At 42.9% G+C, this 9908-nt stretch overlaps 1 long non-coding RNA gene across 1 annotated transcript in view; it reads right to left on the bottom strand.

Moving 5' to 3' along the window:
- Window positions 1-8182, bottom strand: part of LOC132539766 (uncharacterized) — a 22027-nt gene extending 13845 nt beyond the window's left edge. Inside the window, exon 1 of the long non-coding RNA XR_009551066.1 lies at window positions 8095-8182. This is a non-coding gene — a long non-coding RNA (uncharacterized LOC132539766). The remainder of the gene's footprint in view (window positions 1-8094) is intronic.
- Between the last annotated feature and the right edge of the window lie 1726 nt (window positions 8183-9908).

The following is a 9908-nucleotide window of genomic DNA, read 5'->3' as shown; positions in this document are numbered from 1 at the left end:
TTTTCCTTGACTGCTGTTTCCCCCATTTGTCCCTTTTTGGAGGTTTCCAGAAACTCTGCAGGATGAAGGCACACCTTTGTTCATTCTTTACTTCCACTGAGCACCAGTAAGGGCCCCTACTGCCTGTGAGACAGAGAAAATCCTATTGCATATTTGTGCTAATTTTCTTTTTGAAAGCCCAGAGATTATATCTCTTCCTCCTTCGCCACCTCTACCTCTTCCTCCTTTTTTCATTTATTTGGGTTGGTGGTTTACAGTACAGTTACTGTTGCTCCAGTACAATTTTTTCATCTCCCTGTAATAGTTGTCTACCAAACACTCTCATCTCCAATTTAGATCCTTTTCTGTCATCACTATCATGCACCAGGACCACAAAGTCTGCCCCCTCCCTGTCCTCCTTCCTCAGAATCCTTTATTTGGTGTAATAGACCACACCTAGTCTTTAGCTTCACTTTTTTATTATTATTTATTTTCCCTTTTGTTGCCCTTGCTGTTTTTATTGTTGTTGTAGTTATTATTGTTGTTGTTATTGATGTTGTTGTTGGAGAAAAATGGAGAGAGGAGGGGAAGACAGAGAGGTGGAGAGAAAGATAGACACCTGCAGACCTGCTTCACCACCTGTGAAGTGACTCCCCTGCAGGTGGGGAGCTGGGGGCTCGAACCAGGATCCTTATGCTGGTCCTTGCGCTTTGCGCCATGTCCGCTTAACCCGCTGCGCTACCGCCCGACTCCCCTAGCTTCACTGTTTATTATGAGCAATAAGCAGAAGCAAGAAATCAACAAGTGCTGCCGGTGCAGCTCACTTGGAAGAGTGCCTGCTTTGCCATGTGTGCAGCCCAGGATGTAGCCCAGCCCTCACCACACTAGAGGAAGTTTGGGTGCTGTGGTGTCTTTCCTTCTCTCCCTCTGTCTCTCTGACTATCTGAGAAAGTTGGCCCAGGGCAGTGAAGTGCTGGTGACGACTACTGTAACAACAGAAGTTAACAAACCTGCAATGAACAAGACAACCCTAGGAGGGCCAGTAGCTGCAACAGGAAAGTAGGTATGAATTGGAGGCTGCTCCATATCCCTGTGCACCTAGAAGTCCCAGGGCCAGGTCATGTATTTTCTTTGATTGGAGAAAGCCATGGGATGTGACTTGTTCATTCACATCAGTGTACACCTGCACCAGGATGTTCCATAATGAAAGTTGTCTTGAACTTGCTTCCAGAACCTTCAATGATAATTTTATATATATACATATATATATTCCCTTTTGTTGCCCTTGTTGTTTAACATTGTTACGGTTATTGATGTCGTTGTTGTTGGATAGGACAGAGAGAAATGGAGAGAGGAGGGGAAGACAGAGAGGGGGAGAGAAAGACAGACACTTGCAGACCTGCTTCACCGCCTGTGAAGTGACTCCCCTGCAGGTGGGGAGCTGGAGGCTCGAACTGGGATCCTTACGCTGGTCCTTGCACTTTGCGCAACGTGCACTTAACCCGTTGTGCTACCGCCCAACTCCCAACCCGCTGCGCTACCGCCCAACTAGGTCAGCAGTTCTGAGGCAGCATCAGCAAATGGACCTCCCAAAAGGGAAGGGAGTATGCTTGTAACACAAGTGCCTGTTTCTCCAACATCTTGGGGATGTGATGTGATGTGATGACATCAAAAGAATAGATGAGGGTTTATAAACATATCATGACTGTACTCACTCTCCCATGCAGACTTTGCTATTAATCAATCATAATACTTTCTCTGAAAACACTGTACCATCCTGGGAGCCACAGAGAAAGTGAAAGTGAATAGAGAAGCATCAGTAGACTTTACTGAGGTTAATCTATTGGGTTTTTTTGGGGGGGTTAAAAATACATATTATTCACTTATTTTAAAAGAGAGAAAGGTGAAAAGGAGAGAAAGAGATAGAAATAGAAAGAGAGATAGAAATACCAGAACACTGCTCAGTTCTGGTCTACTGTAGTGCTGAGGATTGAACCTGGGGCTTCAGAGCCTTGGGCCTGAAAATCTTTTCCATGACCATTATATTGTCTCTTCTGGCCTGATAAGGTTAAGATTCACAGTTAACAAAATCCAAAAGGTTCCCTCACTGACATGTTTATACTTAATTTAAGTGAACTCATTTTTACTTTTGAAAATATGATTTCTGGTTTGTTGGGTGACACGTGTCAGACAAGAGCAAGAATGAGTTTCGGAAGGATTACAGGACTGCACTGAGCATTGTTGAAGATAAGAACACAGCACACATATCTTCTCCCTGAGGCTATAGTTTATCTCCATCTCCCACAACTGCCTGGATACTGAGTAGGCAGGGGCATAGCATGATGGAAAATAGGGACCCAGCTCCCCAGCCTTGACATCATCTCTTCGGGCCTAAGAATGGCTGGTAGAATTTTCCATATCCTGCAGGTACAGAGACAACGAAGTATTTCCCACACCCTAAGAGAGGCAGGGGAGGAACTGAAAGAAACAGGAGCTGAGAGATAGAGGGTCCCTCCTCCTCAGAATTGACTGCATATGCTGTCCTCACACAGATACCCTGTACAGATACTAGATAAGCAAAGAATTTTATATTCCCCTGCCTTGATGCCTCTGTCCTTTGAATTCAGCTACATTAAAGGTGAGTCAGTCAAGCCCCTGCTTGAAAGGGCCCACAATCAATCTTGGAGACCAGGAAGCCAATATGTCATTAGGATGTGATGCTTTCTGTGGAAAGAGCATGACATGATCTAGAAGTTCATTACTCAGCTAAAGCTAAATAAAATCAAAATAAATGTTCTAAATAAAATGATTATAAATAATTTTTAAATGATGAAACATAATATAAATAAAATTAAATAAAAATTATCTGACCCAGGTTCCAGGTTCAAATCAACACAAGCCAAAGTTGTAATGTGTTAGTAAAATGGAACAAAAACTTCTTTTTTTTTTCTCTGTAAGTGCCCACCTATCACCTTCACCAGTCTCTATTATTAGTTACCTATTGTTGTGTACCCAGTTTCCTCAAACTTCACTAATGTAAAACAATAAACAATGCACTATCTTGTGAGGTTGCTGTGGAGTAGAGATTTGGGAATGGTGGCTGGGTTTCCAGACTTAGGGCCTCCAAAAAGTTTGTAGCCAAAATACTGCCAGGATTTTCTAAAGAACAGACACATATGGTCCACAGACATGAAGAAATGCTCCATTTCACTTACCATGAGACAGATGCAAATTCAAACTACACAGAGATACCATCTCACACCTGAGAGAAGGGCTTCCATCAGCAAACCAGGTAGTGACAGGTGTTAGAGAGGTTGTGGAGAAAAAGGAACTCTGCTTCACTGATGATGGGAATGCAAGCCCCTTTGGAAGACTGTATGGACAGTCCTTAAACAAACAAAGATGGAGTGACCTTATGACCCAGCAATACCACTCAGGCATTTATCCAGTGGACAGTCAAACACTAATTAGAAGGGCCATATGCACCCTTGTGTTCATAGCTGCATTACTCACAATAGCTAAAGAGTGGAAGCAGCCTAAATGATAACCAACAGAGGCCTGACTAAAGAAGTTATAGGATGGGAGTTGGGCTGTAGAGCAGCGGGTTAAGCGCAGGTGGCGCTAAGCACAAGGACCCGCATAAGGATCCTGGTTCAAGCCCTGGCTCCCCACCTGCAGGGGTGTCCCTTCACAAGTAGTGAAACAGGTCTGCAGGTCTCTCCCTCTCTCTGTCTTCCCCCTCCCCTCTCCATTTCTCTTTGTCCTATCCAACAACAATGACAACAATAATAACTACAACAATAAAACAACAAGGGCAACAAAAGGGAATAAATAAATAAAATAAATATTTTTTAAAAAAGAAGTTATAGGATATATATCCTATGGAATACTACTCTACAATTTAAAAAAAAGATGGTATTGTATTCTTTGGGACAGAATGGGTAGAACTGGAGGTGATTATACTTAGTGAAACAAGTAAAGAGTTCATGAAAGACAACTACCAGATGGTTTTTACTGACATGTGGAATCTAGAGATCAATTCACATGAACTTGCCAAAAAAAAAAAAAATCCAAACAAAACAGAAGCAAGCAACTATTGCTAAGACTTGAGAGAATTACAGCAGTTATCTTTGGGAGGTGGGAGGGTAGGGATAGAGAACTTTGGTGTGGGTGTGGTAGGATCTTACAATCTTGTAACATGCTATGAATAACAAATAAAAACATATCAGAAGAGAAAACACAAGTAGAACCTAAACTGGAGTTGGTGTGTTGCACCAAAGTAAAAGACTCTGGGGTGGGTAAGGGGGAGAGTAAAAGTCCTGGAAAAGGATGACAGAGGACCTAGTGGGGGTTGTATTGTTATGTGGAAAACTGAGAAATGTTCTGCATATACAAACTATTGTGTTTACTTTTGACTGTAAAATATTAATCCTCCAATAAAGAAATTTAATATATATATTGCCATGGTTACACTAACTCGAAAGTCTGACAGAGGTATCCACTTCATGGATGATCACTCAGGAGGCCTCTGTTCTTCACTGCATGTTCCTCTCCACCAACTACCTGAGTGTTCTCCTGGCAAGGCAGCTTAATTATGCCAACGTGGAGAAGCTAAGACTTGGACTAGAAGATAGCTCAGTGGGTAAAGGGTGAGACCTTGGGTTCTACCTTCAGAGTTCTGTGGAGTATTGTGGATGGTGCTGAGGGAACTCCAATGATGGGGAAGTGGTGCTTTGGTATTACTCCCTCTCTGACTTTCACTCCCTTTCAAAGAATATAGAATGAGAAATTGCATTAGAGAAGTGAGTGTTTGCAAGGCCCTTGGTCCATTCCCTATCACCCAGTGGTACATTAAAAAAAAAAAAAAATCTGGAGTTGAAGAGATAACTGACCAGATAGGGCACATGACTTGCCATGGCACCAGAGGAATCTTTGTTGTTATGTCTCTCCTTTTTTCTGTCTCTGACTCTCTATCTAAATTTTAAAATGGCCTTGGATGGTTGAAATTGAGCACACGTGTGGCTTTGACTAGGGGAAAAAAAATCAAGAGCAGGAGTGAGGAACAAACCCTTCTATTCCCAGGAAGCAATTTACTGAGTTTAGCCCATACTGTAGGATGTGAAAGAATTAAGATTCACTTCCAGAGGGAGTAATGTCAAATCATCCATCAGTCTACCTCTGATGCGCTGTTCACAAGAAGCGTCCTCTTCCTCAGGGTCATGCAGAGTATGGGGGAGGGGAATAGGGAGTATAGGGCCTGAAATGCAGCCTGTGCTCTTGCCCACCAAGCCTGACATTCTGGTGTGAGTATGAGGCAGTGCAGAGGAAATAACTATGTTACTCCAGCTAGCTGCTGGCTCTGTGCATGCCATGGGTAGAGACTAGTGGAGATTTTCATGTTTTTCACCCTTGGCAGATCTGAAAAGCTAGAACCTTAAAAGATCCAGGCTAGATCCTTCCTTCTGGGAACAGCCTTGCCCAGTGTTCAACTAGGAAAAAAAAAAAAAGAGGAGAAGAATGACTGAATGGAGTCCTAAGTACAGACAGTTTGCTCATTCAACAAGCATGAATAGCTGACCTTGAGCAGTGCTATACACACCTGAGTGAGGTCCCCTTATGGTCCTCTGATTTATACTCAACCCCAGGTGAAACAGGGTGCCAGGATTCATCAAGGAGACTCAGAAACATGACTAGAAATGCAAAGAGACAGGTAGCTAGCCACACACACACACACACACACACACACACACTCACACACACCTTATTCTCCCTTCTAGACTGAAAAAGCTGATTCAGTCAGTGCTAGTCATTCTTTTGCCACAAAGAACCATCCTAGGGCAGGGGGTTCTCATGGACACATCCCTCCATTAGAAGCTCTTAGATCTGATTGAAGGGGCTGTGAGTAGGTCTAAACCTGCTCAAAAACGAGAAATGAGGCCAGACCCCTGGGCAGATAAAGCCAAGGATCTGATAATCAGAGGTTGTGCCAGACAGGTTATAAGTCCACCAGATTTGGAGTCAGGAGCCTGCAGATGGGGGTCAGCTAAAGGAAGTGACATATGCAAATGAGTCACGTGTCCTCCCTGCTGAGACCAGCCTGACAGCTTTATCTCTCAGGGCCTGTTTATGAAGAGGCCTGGAGACTGCACTTGTCTTTTGGCAACTAGCCAGCCTGCTCAGGCATGACTTAGCATGGAAATTGGGTTTGACTTTGAAAACGTTCCTTGTGATGGTAACTATGCAGCCAGGGCAGACTGTGCTGAATTATTGAATGGAGTGGATGTTTGCCTTCCCCTATTGGAGCCTTTCTTCTCTGTTGCTCCACTGCCTCACAAGTAATTTTTAAAATTATAGCCACGGCAAGGTTCTGCGGTCACTCATTCTGATACTGAGCCAGATTCCAGGCGAGCTTGAAAACCTGCCCAAAAATGCCCCAGGCTTTGCTCCAGGGTTAATGGGGAATGGCAGACTTGGATAAATGGACATTTTGATGATCTCCAATAGATAGTTGTGATTCACACAAGTCTGAACACATTAAAACCAAAACAATCTGTGAGTCTCCAAGCCAGCTTCTCTCATTTGCTGTTTTCACTGATGGTGCTTCAACACCCCAAGCTGCTACCTTCACACTGTACTTGATGCATGTAACCTCTTCACCCTTCTGCATGGAATAAATCTCTGGGTTTTGTCTGTTGATCCACTAAAATATTTCTCAGATATATTCCGTTTTTTCCATTATCACTACTGCTGTGTTATGACTAGTCCTTCTATTAAAATCCCCCTTCTCCAGTTCTTCAGCTGTAGCTGTCTAATCATGTTATTTTTTTTTCTTGTTTTTTTTTAAAGTGTGTGTGTGGGGGGGTCTACTAGGAATCTACTGCTCCTGGAGGCTAGTTTTTCCCTTTTTGTTGTTCTTATAGTTTATCATTTTTGTTGTTACTATTATCACTGTTATTGCTCTTCGTTGTTGTTGGATAGGACAGAGAGAAATGGAGAGAGGAGGGGAAGACAGAACGGGGAGAGAAAGATAGATACCTGCAGACTTACTTCACCGCCTGTGAAGTGACTCCCCTGCAGATGGGGAGCCAGGGACTCGAACCAGGATCCTTGCTATGGCCCTTGTGCTTTGTGCCATGTGCACTTAACCCACTGCTCTACCACCCAGCCTCCCAATCATGTTTTGTCCAACTCATCATTGCTTTTATTTTTGTAAATATGTTTATTTGTTTTGAATAGAAACAGATAAATTGAGAGGGAAGAGGGCGATAGAGTAGGAGGGAGATAGAGAGATACCTGTAGTACTGTTTCACTGCTCACGAAGCCCCTGACCCCCACCCATCCCACACACAGAGGCAAGGACCAGGAACTTGAACTTGGCCCTTTCGTGCTGTAACATGCTCTACTTAGAGTGCCACCACTTGACTATCAATATAAGTTCTGTCACTTTGAATCTCTAACCAAGTTACTTGTGAAGTGGGCATACTAACAACAATGGGGATTAAATAAGATAATGTAGGCAATTACATGGGTTCAGTGCCTGATGTCTAGAAAGTTTCAGTAATGTCACCTTTGTAATTGTTAGTGCTATTCACACTGTGACTTCCCTTTCCCTTTCTGCCTTTATCACCTGGTCAGGTCTTATGCAACCACATGTATTACCTAAGCTTGCCTACTAGCACATAAATTAGCTTTTGTTTCTTTAATTTTTTTAGTTATTATCTTTATTTACTTATTGGATAGAGACAGTCAGAAATCTAGAGGGGAGGGGAAAAAGAGAGGAAGAGAGAACAGAGAGATATCCACAACACTGCTTCACCACATGTGAAGCTTTTCCCCTGCAGGTAGGGACTGGAGGCTCAAACCTGGGTCCTTGTGCATTTCAACATGTGTACACAACCAGGTGCACCACCACCAAGTTACTCAAATTGGTTTTTGCACAGTCCAATCTCCTACCTTAAACGACAATCATCTCTTTTCTAGCTAGTGCACTGCTACATAGCTCTAAAGGCCCATATCAAATGTTGTATTTCCTGAAATGGTCCTAATGGTTCCCAATCTTCATGTTCCCAACCTTTATCCATAAGTCTATCATAAGGTGTACCTTAAAATACTTACCTTCAGTGTAAGACTTCCGGAGGTGGGGCTACAGATTAGCAGCAGCTGTGTCTCTCTCCTCTCATGTCAACTACGAGCAACAAAGAAGATCACCTGAGAACAAAAGACAAGACTCTGAATACTTTGGGAATCCACCAAGTCACAGGTAAGTACAAACACATGTGGTTCATGGACAGAGAGGGGCCTAAGGAGAGATTCCTGGGGCTGAAGGCCCTTACCTACTCGGGAGCAACTGGTAGCAGTCCTGTAGTTTGCCAGTTGAGGTGTCACCTCTGGTCTGAGTTTTACTAACAAAACAAAACAAAACACTGCTGATGGGAGGAAAGGATCTTCTAAGGCTCACTAAATACAACTGTGAGTCTCCATTGCTACTGTCCCTGGAGGCTGGACCAGCAGCAGGGAGGCTCTGTGCTGACATCAGGGGCAGAGACCTGATCAGGCAACTTAGGAGAAGACATACACTCCCAGTGGTCTAGAAGTGGGGCTGTATAGTGGCAGCCTTTCCACATTGTTCTCCTAAGGAATCCAAAGACACATTGAATAATTGCTCAGAATCCACAGAGTACAAACAGGATTTGTGTAAAAACTCACAGGGCCAAGGACTACTGCCCTTCTTGGCTCTGACTGCTGTCAGAGAACTGAATTGGGCCTGGGGCTTTGGACCCTTGGGACATGGGAGTCTCTTTGCATAACCACTGTGCTATGTCTCCCCCACCCAGTTTCATCTCTAGGTTAGTAGTGAGTAATTGAGCTAAAAAAAAACAACAACAACAACAAAAAAAACTACCTATAGTTAAAAATCCCACAGGCTCCCATAGTCTATAGGGAAGATAAAGAACATTAGAGGGTTTAACAGCCACAGTGCTTCACCTCAGTGATTGAGACAACATTGAAATAACTGTTGATTTTTGTAAACGTGAACTCTTAAGGTACCTTATTTAGATACAAGTCAATCCAGGAAAGCATGATTAGTGGATTGAATAGTACTGAGAGAGGGACCTCAAAAAACACCATATGCAATGGGTAAACCAAGAAGAAATATTGGGCAAACAAACTAGGACAAAAGCCCAGATAAAATTCCCCCAAAGGTAGAAGCATATAAGAATGAGGACAAGTTAAGCGCAGGTGGCGCAAAGCACAAGGACCAGCATAAGGATCCCAGTTTGAGCCCTGGCTCCCCACCTGCAGGGGAGTCGCTTCACAAGTGGTGAAGCAGGTCTGCAGGTGTCTATCTTTCTCTCCCCCTCTCTGTCTTCCCCCTCCTCTCTCTATTTCTCTCTGTCCTATCCAACAGCAACAACAACAATAATAACTACAACAATAAAACAACAAGGGCAACAAAATGGAATAAATAAATGAAATAAATATTTTTTAAAAATGAGGACAAGATCCAAACACTAATTGATGTATTAGTCACTAATTGAGGTATTATTGAGGAAAGAGTTTGATCTGAAATGGAGAAACAGCAAATGAGACTCCAAAAGAAAACACTAACTATCTCAAGGTGATTAGAGAGCTGAAAGTTGAAATAGGTGAGCTAAGTGAACAATTAGCTGAGCAAGCTAATACAATATCTGAACAGGGTAACAAAATAGCTGAGATACAGAAAACAACAGAGGGGAGAGAGAATAGAAGAAGAGAGGCATAAAACAGAATTAGCAAGATTGAGGATGAATTAGAGAAAACTAAGAAAGAAGAGATCTCAAAAAGAGATCTGAAAACAACAAAAGAGACATATGAGATGACTTCAAAAGGAGGAATAGATGCACTATTGGCTTGCCAGAAGAAGAAAGAGAAGGAAGGAAAGCATTCTA

Source organism: Erinaceus europaeus, chromosome 8, assembly GCF_950295315.1.
Source record: "Erinaceus europaeus chromosome 8, mEriEur2.1, whole genome shotgun sequence".
Classification (NCBI taxonomy): Eukaryota; Metazoa; Chordata; class Mammalia; order Eulipotyphla; family Erinaceidae; genus Erinaceus; species Erinaceus europaeus.
This window is presented reverse-complemented; position numbering and strand designations above follow the sequence as displayed.